This window comes from Vicugna pacos, chromosome 6, assembly GCF_048564905.1.
Source record: "Vicugna pacos chromosome 6, VicPac4, whole genome shotgun sequence".
Lineage (NCBI taxonomy): Eukaryota > Metazoa > Chordata > Mammalia > Artiodactyla > Camelidae > Vicugna > Vicugna pacos.
In genome coordinates this window covers 34,434,346-34,449,715 of record NC_132992.1, presented here as the reverse complement: position 1 = coordinate 34,449,715, position 15,370 = coordinate 34,434,346, and the positions used below count along the sequence as shown (strand labels likewise).

General features: G+C 37.4%; 1 long non-coding RNA gene across 7 annotated transcripts in view; it reads right to left on the bottom strand.

Annotated features, from left to right (window-relative positions):
• LOC140696869 (uncharacterized) overlaps positions 1–15,370 on the bottom strand; it is a 173,251-nt gene that overhangs the window by 83,131 nt on the left and 74,750 nt on the right. For 5 of the 7 annotated variants that reach the window (XR_012073459.1, XR_012073460.1, XR_012073458.1 and 2 more), the window contains one exon: positions 7,000–7,501. The exons of the other annotated variants lie outside the window; for them this stretch is intronic. This is a non-coding gene — a long non-coding RNA (uncharacterized lncRNA). Of the gene's footprint in view, positions 1–6,999; positions 7,502–15,370 lie in introns of those variants that run through there. 7 annotated transcript variants of the gene reach the window in all.

Genomic DNA, 15,370 nt, shown 5'->3' with positions numbered 1-15,370 from the left:
TTCTCAGGGCCTGGGCTTCACAGAAAAGGCTGCAGTGTCACTCAGTTCTTCCTGATAACATCCCCCTGTGCAGAATGACGGCACCACAACAAAGAACAGCTCAATAAGAGGGATTCTTGGTGAGGACTAAGATGTTTCAGACACATAGCTCAACAGAGGAATAGACTCTAGAGAACAGAGATGGATAGGTCAACTATATACCCTAAGGCAAGGCTCTAAAAATGACAGTCTTCTCCAACATACTTGTGATGGATGTTGAGTGTTGACTGGTCAATACTTAACCTGCCCCATCTTCACTGTGTTCTCTCTCAACACAGGCTCCCACTCAGTGTTCAAGCAACATCCAAGACCATTCTTGGATGTCTCCCACTCTCCCCCTACCCAGTAAGTCAGCAGGTTTTATTCCTTTTGCCTCCTAAATATCTCAGGATCAACTAATTCCCTCCCCCCTGAATTTTTACACCAACTTATCCTTTTACCTACCAATTCTCCACATCTAACCTTATGCCCTTCCAGTTGTGGTCCCCATGGAGACCCTGAGATCTTTCCAGATGCAACTCTGATGACATCTCTCCCCTGTTTCCCTGGTGCCCTCAGGATAAAACCCCAAGTCCTTAACACAGCAGACGAGGTCTTGCATTGTCTGGTCTCCAACCGTCTCCAGCCTTTCTCATAGCCACTCTCCTCCTCACTCCTCCCTCCAGGCACACAGGTCTTTGGGCAATTCCAGTAAGTACTTTTCACTTTCCTCCATCAGACCCTTGAAGTCTCCAGTTATTCATTTTCATAGTACCTTATTTGCATTTATCACACTTAGTTGGGTATTTGAGAAATTATGTTGTTAACATCTCTCTACCCATGGACTGTAAGCTTCATAAGGTACAGAACTGCATCTTTCTAGCTCACTGTTGTATGTCTTATCTAGCACAGTACCAGGCACAATGCCTGAAACACTAACATTCAAATACTTGAATGAATGAATTAATGAATAAGATAATTACATGAATAAATTAAAAGTGAGCATTAGAGTCTAGCTATTCTATTTTTCCAGATAAAGAGATGACAGATTAGATAATTTTGTATGATGTGTAGGGCCACATGTCGGCAGACATACTCCACTGGTCTCTTGTGTTTCAGCCTGTCTTCCAAGAAAAGGGCACCAGCAGCTTTGTTCTGGAGAATCCCTGCAAGAACGTCTACAGAGCAAACAACCCTGGAAGACAGGTTTTTTTCCCTCTAAGGCAGAGGGCATATTTGTTTCCTGGCCAGGATAATCAACATAATGACTTCCCCTGGAGCAAAGGTTTGGCAACTTTGCCAGCAGCCCTCTTACACAATTAAGGGTTTCCTAAATTCAGAGTTTCTATGACAAAAATCTCCTGTGTGCACAGCATTGGCTTTCATGGCTCTTCATTGCCTCTGTGGGACTTAATGGGCCAAGGGACCCAATATAAAAATGAAGTTCATGATGCTTGCAGTGCCTGGAGTAATCAAGTTCTTTGCCTCTGACCCTTGAGTCTCTTGTCTTCTGCAAGCATCTGTGAAACGCTGGCAGGCTGATTTGTTAGCTTGCAAAAAGGATAAAATCTCAGACTTTTCACAATTGTTGACACCATGTGATTGAACAACAAGCAGAGCTGTGAGGAGAGGTGGAGGCTGAGATTCTCTTGTGAAAATTGAGAAATCTATGAAAGATAGTGTTTCCATCGGCTGTGAATTACAGACCATCCTCAAAAGCTAATTTTGGTGTGACTCAAAAAAGTAAAGTTGTAGCCCCAGATTTATAAATATCATGAAATACATTATAAAATGATGTTTAAAAAAACAATTCCTGGAACTCTTGCAACAGAAATATCTGTTTAAAAGACCCCTGCATCTTATTCCAAGTCTATTAAATCAGAAATATACTTGTAAAAATTATATTTCTAGTTGACAAAGCAAGTTTTCACTGATCCATTAATATTTTCCCAATACTTCCTAGGAACCAAGAGTATGCATCTTCCCTGAGACAAAAAAAGAATAACCAGCTTTGTGTTAGGATTGGGCCTAAATACAACACATATAATATCTATTCAACACCAAGATCAGGACCTCTAAACTCTTAAGAACAGTTATAGCCATGCCCCTTCTCCTTACTCTCATTCCAATCTATGTGTAATAATCTCACCCATTTCTTTCAGTTCTATGTATCACCGTGGTAAATAAGTTTTATAGACAGATGATTAATTAGATAAAGAGGCAGCATATCCAAAAACTGTATGCCACAAAAAAATAAGACTTCTCCCTTTGGAACAGGGCAAGTACACAAGGCAAATTTTTAAAAATGATGAAGCTACAGTTCAGTAAAAAATAAATTAACTTTAAACCTACAGATGCAAAATTAAATGACATCAAATCTACAAATACAAAATTAAATGACATCTCCAGCAACTGAAGAAGTTCAGTATGTAATCGTCTTTCTTGCTGCAGTAAGGTCTGCATTTTCTGTTTCCCTTCATTTCACAAATAAGCTCCAAACCTTGCAGTGTCCTGTATGAAAAGCGCCGCTTGCTCAAATGCCAAGAATGAAAGATCTAATTACTGATGGAAACTCACCTGTGAGCACAACCCAGCAAGAGCTGCTTGCGGGGCTCATTTAGAGCCTCCTAATGGTTTTGATTCAAAGAACTCCCTGAAGACAGAGCTGATTACATCAGGATTTCTGGCTGCATGGTCAAAGTGATATCCACAGGATATGACAGGAATTATGATGGATATCGAAAGCTCTGCAAGTTGAAGAGTAAAATCACTTTTCTACCTGAGAGTTCTGTTCCATGTGAAACTCAGTATAGATCAACAGTGAAAAGTTAATCTCTTCCCAGCGCAGGTAATGAAGACATACAGCACGCAACTCGGCCAGACAAAAGGAAAAGAATCTTTCCTGCATGAAGATTTTCTCCACAACCTAACTGGAAATTTGTGTATGTTACTAAGTAATCCATCAGATTATTAAATATCCACCAGATTAACAAGGGAAAAAATTAAACAGCCCTCACAGTGTATATAAATTTATTGTTGAAATCTGTTCTCAAATCAGTATCTTCTAGATTTTAAAATGTATCTTTGAAAGGTATCTAAGGTTTGGTGCTATGGTAAAAAAAATTTCAATTTAACTTAAAAATCTAGTTGCAGGAAATTATTATTTTCCTTGCTTTTGAACCTGTATTTATAGAGCCAAACCTACTACTTTTCTTTTTTTTTTTTAATGCACACACTTAAAATGAAAACCATTTAAAGCCAAATAATTTGTGAAGCATAACTCTCCACTTCTAAAATGTGGCGTGCTCACAGTGACTTCCTTCCAAAGGGGACAGAAGGGAAAGAAGGGGAAAAATTCAAGGGAGAAACCTGACAAACACTCTGCCAGCCAAGTGATCAAGGCTTGTATCACCTGTGACAATTCATGGTCTCTTGAAATGATAACAGCACATTTACCCCTGTGGTCCTCCTCTGCAAAACCCACAACCCCAGTCTAATCATGCAAAAAACATCAGGCAAACTCCAGGCAAAGGACATCTACAAGATACCCAACCAGGATGCCTCAAAACTATCCGAGTCCTCTGAAACAAGGAAAATCTAGAGGTCAGTAAAAGGGTACAAACTTTGTTTTAAGCTGAAAAAGGTCTGAGGAGCTGATACAGAACATGGTGACTATAGTTGATAATACTCAACTGTATACTTGAAATTTGCTAAGAGACTAGAGTTTAAATGTTTTCACCAAAAAAAAAGATAAAAAATAATTTTTCTTACCCTAAATATTAAATATAAAAGTAAAATGAGCATTATATACATATATATGGTATATAGTGGGTAGCAATTCTTATCGTATAGTGTTCATGGAATAATCATTAGAGGTACTCTGATTTGCATGTGAATTAAAGAGATTAAATTGTACTCCTGAAATCAACAAAAAACAGGAAAAAAAAAAAAAAGTCTGAGAAAGTTGTCATAGCCAAAAGAAGCCCAATGAGGAATGATGACTAATTGTAATGTGATATCCCTGGTGGGATCTTGGAACAGAAAAATAACTAGGTAACACTAAAGAAACCTGAATAAAGTATGAGTTTTAGTTAATAACTTGTCAAAATTAATGACTACTGGCACATGTGCCATACCCTGAAATGTTAATAGGCGAAACCAGGAGTAGGGTATATCGGAACTCTGTACTATCTCTGCAATTCTCCTGTAAACCTAAATCTATCCTAAAATACAAATTTTAAAAATTATTTTCATGAGTCAATAAACTTTTCTGAAAAACAAAGCTACAAGTACATTAAGCCAGTCATGATGCTAAAAGTCAGCAGTGATTACCTGACATTATCCATGTTGGCTAATTATAAAGTATTAATATTTCCAAAGAACAGACAGCATCTAAAAGAGATAAATTACAGACTAACAAACCAACAAGTAAGAATGCACCTATATTTACAAAATCTTTCGTATCACATCTGATTAGCATCTTCCACATGTCAATTTTTCTAGCAAATGCTTTCAAAGTGGAAGCCACCGTTTCACTGTTCCTGGTTAAATACCAAGCACTGACCTTGGACGACAGCACAAATTACATATGCAGTGCTAATAAGGTATGAATTCAGAATTAAAACTTACCTTCTCTTTTAAAAAAAAATCCTTCTATACATGGTCCCTGAAAATCCTTTCCCAGGGCATAAATATCTCCTAACTACAGAGATTTAATTACAAATTCTTTCTGATTCATAATAAACCTAAATTTCCACTCAAGCCTAAATGACCCATATGGGTTGTTTTTCTTCCTCAGCTTGGCGATGACCTTTCACGAAGACATGGATTGAGATGACAAACAGGGGAAAGAACTGGACAATTCATCCTGGGACTCAGCAGCTCAGCGAGTTGTGTATTTATATATATTTCATGTACACTGAAGTGATGTTGTAATTGGTATTTAGGTTGCCAATATATCTCGTGAGACTTCATTTAGCTCATGAGATTTATTGGCAACCTAAATACCAATTATAACATCACTTCAGTACAAAAATATGTCCTGATTTTCCAACACTGAGTTATAAGCAGCTGACTCTGGAATCCAGACCACGTGTAAAATGTTGCCTACTGATAGTCATTCGCAGCAGGAATTGTACGTGTTGTATCCACTTGCAGTATTTGAGTGATGCTATTCCTATCCTTGTCTTCACGGAAGCCCTATTCAAGTACCAACATGATTTGTTCTAAGGAAAAAGTTCAGGAGGTACAAAAACTCTGTAGCAAGAGTTGAACAATTTTTATAATAGGGAAGAGCTCCTCTCTAACAAAAAGGAGACTGCTTAAATGACCGTGTGCATCTGTGTATCGGTGTATTATACCATCATTAAAATGGCTGTAGAGAAATGTTAAATATCAGGGGAAAATGTTTATGACATATTGTTGGGGGTGGGGGTTAAATTGCCTGTTGGTTCTCAAATGTTTCCCCATCATTATCTGCTCGGTTCCATGCCCCAGGGAGCTGTTTCCTTGCCCTGCGGCACCCAGTAGTTTCAGATAATGTAAGGCACCAGCAGGACACTGCACGTGTCGCCTACAAGGTCACACTGCATTCAGATCACCCAGGATCTTAATGATACAATTTAGCCATTAAATTAGCCAAAGCTGGCAATGCCCTATTCTTGCTAAATATCCATGTTTAAATGCATTACATTTGGAGTTTTCTGTTGCCTGTAGCCAAAAACATTCTCATTGATATAGAAAGTATATCAGACCTTCTCCTGATGGTGGTGTTTTGGATGGAGTTTTTAATGCTAGTTATACTACCAAATGACACCCAAATCTCAGTGGTTTAACACAATTAACAGTGCAGTGCTGGCTCATGATCAGATGTTTGGCAGATGACCTCTTCTGTGCAGTTCAGGGATTCTTGCCTTTTCTGTATTATGGTTCTAATATCCATTGGCATTTCCTTGATGTCATCTGTTAGGTCCTCTGCGTTCAACTCACTGACAAGTGAGCTGAGAAAACACGGAAGATGGCAGAAGATGTTTAGGGGCCAGAACTGCCCAAAGTGGTTGGATGCTCCATGCATTTGAGTTGGCATTTTCTACAGATAACAGGAGCCCAAGTACACTAGCACTAGCAAACAGAGTTTGTTTCCCGCCTCCTCCCCTCCAAAAAGGCAGTTTAATCCCAGTACAACTGTACCAAGAAACCACTAGGTCCCAGGATCCTTTGATCTTTTCACTCTACCATTCTTAGCACATGTATTTCTTCTTCATGCTTCCAAAATGGTGTTACACTTATAGGGATCAGAGCATTATACCAAGTTACAGACAGAAAGGAGGAGAGAGGGCTAAGCCATGTGCCATCTGTCTGCCTCTTACTTAAAAAATTTTTCCTGGAAACCTTAACCAGTAGACTTCCATTTATTTTTCACTGGCTAGAACCAAATTTTCTAGCAAGGCAGATTGGCATCATGAGTACTTAACTAGCACATTGCCACACTGAACAAAAGCAGGCTTCTGTAACTAAAGAGGGGAGAGTGGAGTCAGGGTAGGCAACCATGAGTGTGTGCCTCACCTACACATGTCCACCAACCAGAGCTTTAGCCAAGATCTCTAGTATATCCATTTTTTCCCTCCACCACCTTTAAAGGCCTTTAACTCTAGAATTTAACCAATGAAAATAAACACCCTCATCTTTAAAATCCCTGTGTTGGAGAAACTAAAGATTTCAGATTTGCTGCCTCACCCAAGGTATCACACTGATTTCCTGTTTGAATCAGACAGGAGTTTGATCTGAGATCAAGTAACATAGGGTGAGGTCCCAGTCATTCATTTTCAGCCCAGGCACCTTCTGCTACATTCTAACTTTATCATGGTTTCCTGATCTGGGAATGAGATTTGACTGACCGTGTCTGTAACTCTGGTTAGCAGGAACAAGAACTGGCAGTTCTGATCTCCCTGAGAGCACACATAAAACTGAGGAGACATCACGCTAGGGGAACGCAGTTTAAAGGCACCACATAAGATACAACTTTTCTGAAATGGGGGAGGGGCCGATAGAACCACTTTGCATCAACTAACATGCTTTTGTTTCACTCACCCAACACATTTTGTAAAATATTTTCTATTATGTGTAAAATCAGTATTATGTAATATTTGATATTCAAAAGAATATCAAAATATATTAGGCACAAACTCACCTTCAAAGACTAAGGTTATAGATAGCAATATAATGTATACCACAATAAACCACAATACAAATTAAATTATGATAAGCACAATGTGTATACTGAAAAAAAACCACGAAGGACTGAAAAAAAAAATCACTTCCTCTGTGGATGTTTAAAAAGGTGATTATGGAGTACTACTCAGTGATAAAAAAAATTTTAAAAATGCCATTTGCTGCAACACGGATGATCCTGAAGATTGTCATTCAAAGTGAAGTAAGCCAGAAACCGATAAAGAGAAATCCATATATCATTCATATGTGGAATCTTAAAGAAAAAAGAAAGAAAGAAAAAAGAGGACACTAATGAACTCATCTACAAAACAGAAACAGACTCACTGACATAGTAAACAATCTTATGGTTACTGGGGGAAACGGGATGGGAAGGGATAAATTTGGGAGTTTGAGATTTGCAAATGTTAACCACTATACATATAATTAGATAAAAAACAGATTTCTTCTGTATAGCACAGGGAGCTATGTTCAATATCTTGTAATAACCTTTAATGAAAAAGAATATGAAAATGAATATATGTATATATGTGCATGACTGGATATTATGCTGTACACCAGAGATTGACACATTGTAACTGTCTATACGTCAATAAAAAAAAGTTGATTATGGCAAGCATCTGGGTCCTAAGTATGGACAGAATTTTGGTAAGTGGCTACAGGGAAGAGGAAGTTCAAATGGAGGGAAAATATAATATGTAAGCTAAACCTGTAAAAGAAATCTATGTTCAGAAAAATCTAGAAGATACCTAGAAAATAAAGTTGTCAAATGGGTTGAGACCAATTTATGAGACGACAGAAGCCTACGTTTAGATGATGTAAATACACCCACCTGTCCTGGGTTGTAAAACTGGCAAGGTTTAGTTTTGTTTTGTTTCTGAAGTTGCATTTCAAAAAGACAGAGAAAGAATTTACAATTCTAAGTTTCCTAAAGTGAATGATGTGAGAAAAGGGAGGAGGGCTTAGAGTCAGGAAGAAGTCCATCCTGAGCTTAGCTGCACTGAGGGGAACGGTAAGGTTCTATTGATCTTACATGAAAAAATTAACTGGGATCAGTGGGTCACGGCTATTTCCTGACATGTGGACAGGAAGTGTAACACTGAGCTAAAACACAGTTACCAAATTCTGTACCTTTTTAATATTATTCATGGTTAGGTGGCTGAACATTTTAAAGTAAATATATGAAGATTTTTGTAATAATGGCTTTATTTTTAAACCTGAAATGCATCACTGTTCTGAGAATCTGTTCAACCAATGCATATTCCTAACTGCATGCAAACCCACCTGCGGTACTGAGGGTACACAGACTTGCACCACAAGCAGAATCTTTCACCCCACCTGTTCTAAGAGCCAAGAATTTTGTTTCCTTGGCATCGATACCAGCATGGCTGTATCTCGCTGTCACTCATCTCTAAGAAATTAATGCATTAGTAGAACAAGAGCTACCCTCTTACCAGCATAATTCTGAGTTACTAGTGTCACTAATATGAAGGTGGGAAATTGAAGATTATTTTCATAATTGCCACCTACTCTGACGGAAACAGAATGAACTGCTTTTTTTAAGTGTCAATGAAAATATCATCTCAAACATATAATCTGAATGATTCATAAAGCACACTGAAAATTTGCCCTTGCTCAAAGGCAAAGAAAAAAATTTCATAAAGAGTTAAGTAGGTAGAAGTGGGGATAAAAATAGATTCTCAAAGTATCGGGCAGCAATAGGTGATGGTAAGAGACACTTCCTCTTAAATAACAATTTCTTTTCAGGATCGCTTGAGTCTTTCAGAGTACATCTAAAATTTTCCATTTATTTTCTGCTTCTCCAACTGCCTGGATGAAAGGCACAATAAGATTTAGTGTAGATGACTTTAATGTAAATGTCATTCGAAGAAAAATCCTGTATCTCCAGGGCAAGAAAATCAACCCCTAACCTTAACTCACAGTTGGTCTATAATTACCTTTCAAAATTAGGTATTGGAAGAACATATTAGGCTTAATTCCACAGAATATTTTTAATCACTATTTAAATCATCACTGACACCTCCTATAATTATAATTTTCTCAGATAATTTTATGAAGAAATCTAATGATTCTCAGGGATTGTTTAAGGAATTTCCAAAGCCGTGCATCACGAAGACAAAAGAAGTGCTGTGTTGCTTTGCTGAGTGATTTTCTAAGTGAACGAAGAAGAGTCAAAAGCTTGAATTTCAGTGTTTTATAAAAATAAAATAATCTATTAAGCAAAATTATTTAGGAATTAGAAATTAAGTTCAACATTACTACAGGTTTGGTTTGACTCAGTGCCAGCCATCTAAAAAAACAGATGGAGGGAGGGGCCTCGAGATGGCAAAACAGAAGGACGTGGCGCTCATCTCCTCCCACAAATGAAAGATAGATGGGGCCACTTTTCCGATGGCACCCCGTGCTTCTTTTTCTTGCAAAAATAAATAGCAACCAAAAAAGGAATAGGCAGAAGACCAACAGAGTGAAACTGAGAAAGCAGAGAGGTGAGCGAGTGCCTAAGCTGGCTTTGCAGAAGGGTTTCTGCTGGACCTGAAGCCCTTATTTTTCCTGCTTTGAAGTCTGCGTAAGTTTTAGGAAATCAGGGAAAGCAAGTGCAAGATAAGGAACCTTTTAAGAGATTCTCCTCCATGAGACTGAAATTCCAATGGGTTTTACCCCAATGTAAGGGTGAAAAAGAAATACCTCAGGCATAAAAATGCAGTAGTCTCACCCCTGGCCCTGGTAAAACGGGCAATGAAGAGATCCCCCGAGAACTTGTAACCACAGTCCAGGTTTCAGAGGTTAGCAAGCCAAACCATGTGCCTGCATGATCCACAAAAACGTTACTGAGCATTCACAGTGATTCTGCATTAGCAGTTAACTAATGGAACTAAGCAGATGTGAACACCAATTATCTCTGGAGATCTCAAATATTCTTTTGGATGAAATTCAAAAGAATATTAGCAGCTTGAGTCAAAAAAAAAAAAGACATCACAAAACACACAAGGAAGCAACACTATAGGCAAAAGCAATTTAAAAAGTAAATGTTAGGATCACACCAGCAGAGACTGAGGTTTTGAAATTATCAGAATACTAAACATTCTACACAGAATGTTAGATAACTATTACAATATATAAACAGAACTATAGGGAAAGTTGAAACTATCAGCAAGGAAATTATAGGGAATGGCAGAATACATATGAAAATAAATTGAATTTCTAGAAATGAAAATATAATTAAAATCTGACACTCAATGGTAGATGAAACAGCATAGTAAGCACTGCCAGAGAGAAATAATTAACTGAAAGATGAATCCAAACAAATTATTCAGAACATGGCATAAAAGACAAAGATACGAACATTCTTTTTAAAGAGATTAGGGAAATGTAAAAAAGATTGAAAAAATGTGACATGTATCTAACAGAAGCTCCAGAAAAATAAAATTGAGTAACAGGGAGAATTCAGAAGGATGTTAAAACAGACAATGGGCCAGAATTCTCTAGAATTTTTGAAAGTCTCCAAACTTTAGATCCAGAAAGTCCAACAAGTACCAAGCATTCTAAAGAAAAAAAAAAGTAAATATGTGTATATATTTATAAATACTTTAAGTATATTCTGTATAAATCTACACAATTAGATGATATATCTCATGTTGGAAAACAAGACACTAATGATCATGAGATCTTAAAATAGATCACCTTGACTTTTTCAGAGCAATAGTGAAAGCTGGAAACCAAGTACGTTCAACATGCTAGAAAACAAAACAAGCAAAAAACTACAAATCTAGAATTCTATAACCAATGATGAAACCCTTCAATATTGAAGGGAAAATAAATACATTTCAAGATGAATAAAAATTGAATTTGCTTTCTGCAAATCTGCACTAAATTCTAAAGGATTTCTACTTCAGAGATGGAAAATTACCCCAAATAAAAGGAATAAGATGCAAGAAGCGATGAAGAGCAAAGACAGTGACTATGAAGGCAAATCTAGGTGAATATTGTATAAAGCACCAATTACAAAGCCTTTGAGGATTCTTCTAATATACAATTGAAATATATAATAAAATAGCATATAATTGAGAAGGGGATAAACTGAGTTAGTGTTTTATGGACCTTGTGTTGTCCTAGAGGAAGGTAAAGATTTTAATAACAGAATTTTATAAATTAGGAATTCATGTCATTAATCTGTACAGAAATCAATAAAATAAATAATTGTATAAAATTTAAAGCTACTGAAGAAGAAAAGCTGATAAAAGATATAATTTAAAGGAAAAGAGAACATAGCCCAGGAAATATATTTAGGGGGAAAAAGCATAAAGACATAAATACATGTAAGAGTTAAGTATGGATATTAAAATACAGAAACATAAAAATACAGAAAGTTCGACAACAGTACAAAATAAGGTGGCAGATTTAATCCAAATATATCAATCATCACATTAAATGTCAACAGAGTAAATTCTGCAGTTAAAAGACAAAAATTATAAAAATGGATATGAAAAATATAGCATGCATGTGTGTCTATATTATGTATATATGTAATCTAAAACATGCACAGAAAAATTCAAAGTTAAAAGGTAGCAAAAGATAAGTACTAACAACAAAATAGTTGGTGAGCAAAATGAAAAAAATTTAAATTACAAGAGATAGTGACAAAAAGTTTAAATCACCAGGATTTATAGCAATCTTATATTTGCATGCATCTAGTAAAATTATTTCAAAATATATAAAGCAAAAATTGACAACATAACAAGAAACAGAAAATTCCACCATCCCAATGGCGTATTTTAACACCTTTCTTGCTGATCAGATGAGAAAACAAGAATAACCCCCAAAACAAAAGATGCTCCAGCTGATTGGTAATGGTGGGGGCGGGGGGCGGTGGAATACCAGATAAAGCTATGTAGCAAGATACAATTTCACATCCAACAGTTTGGCAGAAATTGAAAAATCTAAAAAAAGGACATAGAGCAACAGCAACTCTCATCTATTTGCAACTCTTTAGAAAACATTTGGCATGTGCATCGCCTTTAATCCCACAATTACACTCCTGGAAACAGACTTCAGAGAAACTCTTGTACATGTGTGTCAGAAGATTTGTTCATGAAAATGTATTTCAGCATTTTTCAAAATCCCTGAAGTAGCAGTAGTAGAAAAGATAAACCGCGGTATAAACAAAGGAAAAGTATAAAGCAATGAAAATAAGAGAAACAATGAAAACAAACATAGCAATAACCAGACCATGAAAGTCAAAAATGTAATACCGAATAAAAGATGAAAATCACGGACAAGAACATGGATTATGACTCCATTTAAAGTTCAAAGCAGGCAAAACTAAAGAATATGAGTGTGTGCACGTCCATGTGTTCCAACCCACTACCGGGCTTACACTGGGTCCGCTAACCATGTCAACCAACACAACCCAGGAAGATCAGAGCATCTGACAGTGATAGTCAAGACATTAGACAAGGGCTGACTGAACCCAAGCCTCAGAACATTCTTCAGTCCTCCACAATGATTGCCCCAAGTAATACAGGCACCAATCAAGTCTGAAAGGAATTTGAGGTTCAAAGAAGGAATCAAAACTCAGTTCAGAAGCTGTGGCCCAAGAAACAGAAGTTGTAAGGGATTGGAAAGATTCTCTCCTTCGCATCTTCCAATTATTCCTCTTAGTTAAATACCAGTTCCTTAGCACTCTGAACTCAAGCCACCTTTAACAGGCTACTTATATTCCTCAACTCCACACTTTCTCCATTCCTCATTTTTTTTGACTATTATTGCTTCTCTAAAATTCTTTTTGCTGCATCTCAGAAAGTCAAAATCGTACTGATAACTCAAGGTACACGTTGTTGCGCTATGAAATTTTCCCCTTTTCCTGGTTAACAGTAACCTCTCAACTTGCAAACAGCATGATAATGATATGCAGAGCATTCTCTCCTGTATCACAGCTTAACAAAAGTCTGGGTAGAGAACCTGGTCTCCCAGGGAGACAGGTCCAGTCATTCTATTTGCATGCGCACTCCCGCCCCCTAGGGGCCGTGGCAAACAGGACTTCTGCAATGACAGATGCAGAGATTGAGGCTCCTGAACAAAGAGGAGTGATAAAAATTAGTCCACCCCATCCCTGCTCCTTGGGAAAGTGCTCGGGTGAGAAAAGTACACACTCTGAGGTGGGAAGTTAAGGTGTATGTGTTGCACAACTCAAAGAGCCAGTGACCTGGCTACCCCAGCCCTCTCATATTTAATTGAAAATTGAATATGCCAGCCTATCAGTTTATGACTTTGAAGAAAATATGCAAATGATACTGGTCTTCTCAACATCCGGAGTAGCAGTGATGTCAGTAACAAAATTACAGGAAACCATCCACAAAGGCAGTAGCCACTGAAATATGGATCGAGGTCACCAAGGGGCAGAGAGTGATGGTGCTTTTCTCAGCAAAGGCAAACAAGATGTCACTCATTTCTATTAACAGCTATCAGACGCTTAAACAAGCGATGCTAATAAGTGCAGGGAAGGTGAGCTTTTGAAACTCAATCTACCAGTTAGAAATGCAGATGCAGAAGAACGGAGACTGGAAAGAAGTGGCCATCGCATAACATTTTTCACATCCCTTATGTGCAGAGCCTACGGTTTTATTATTTATGAAAACCACATAGGCGGAACTGTCAAGAATGAAACAGAACTGCCAGATCTTAACCCAAGGATTACTATATTGTTTTGAAACCCCAGTTTTACTTCATTAGAGACTGTTCAAAGAGAATGAGTGTGATTATTTGTAACCATGCACCTGCCACTCTTTCTGCAGTGACCAAAAATTTGCCTAAAACCTCTGCAGTCTGGCTGTCAGGCTCAGCCTGCTGGGTGAGCAGGAAGAATCTCGTGGGAGCAGTGCACGGGATACAGGACATAAACTGGGCGTCTTCCAGCATCCCCCGCACCAACCCTGTGAGCTCTCTCCAAAACAGGCCAAGTTGAGCGCACTCATCTCAGTCCCTAATCAGAGTCATCAGTCAAGATTACATTAGCTCGCAGTTATGACATATTAAATAACATTACCACTGCCAGATTATTAGGACCAGTCATCGCCACGTCCCATTTGATCCAAGCCCTGCTTGGGTGTTGGCTGCAACTGAATTCTCTTTGGGAAATCTCAAGCAGCAGAGGTGTGTAAAAGATTCAGTGTCATTACATTTAATGAAACTGATCTTCGAATATGAAATTGCCCCCAAAAACTGTTATCAAATATATTGCTTTCATTCGTCATTTACCTACTCCAATGTCAGTTCAAAAATAAATCAGTCCAACAAATTTATTTCTAGTTTGTATGTTTCAATAGCAACTAATGGAAAACTTAAGCAAAAACCTGTTAAAATATTTGAGAATGTAAAGAGGATTATGAATTACCTTTGTTGAAAATGAAAAATAAAGGGGCATGTTAGCTGTGTTTGCACATTAATTGCCACAAAACTTAAGTTAAAGTTATGCTTATTCAGTCTCTTATAACCATAAAACTGATTTTGTCTACATCTGTTTACTAATAGGGGAAAAAATTGAAATATTTGTAACAATTACAAGGCTGTTGGTTTATAGCCTTAAGACTATGAATGTTATCAGAAACTATTTGTTGAAACAAAAGTTAAGTTCTAACACTGTAATGGGAGGCTGATTTTTTTTCTCACCAACCTTGAGGTAATTAACCTACACGCTATGATTTCACTAATCTAGCTCTAATTTACTTCATATAGAAGACTAGAAAGATCCTCTTAGAATTAAAAAGAGATGTAAAATGGATCGACTTCCAGAGCTGTGAGGACTGTAGACCTTCTATCCAATGATACAGCCATTCAGCTGCTGAAAATTTAAGCTCTGGAAATCGTCCCAAGGACAAGTGGGAAACGTCTAGTAAATTTCAGCAAGAACAACCAGAGCCTGAAGCCTCTGAACCATGACCTGCTCTGTCTCCATCACCCACCCACCCCCAATTCATTTATTGTCAACTTAGCTTCAGGATGTACGTCCTACCTCCCCATCTAGATGATCAATTCCTTGAAAGAATGGCTTTTTTTTTAAACTCTCATGTTTTAGGCCAGTGTAATACAAAAAAGTTCCAAATAAATA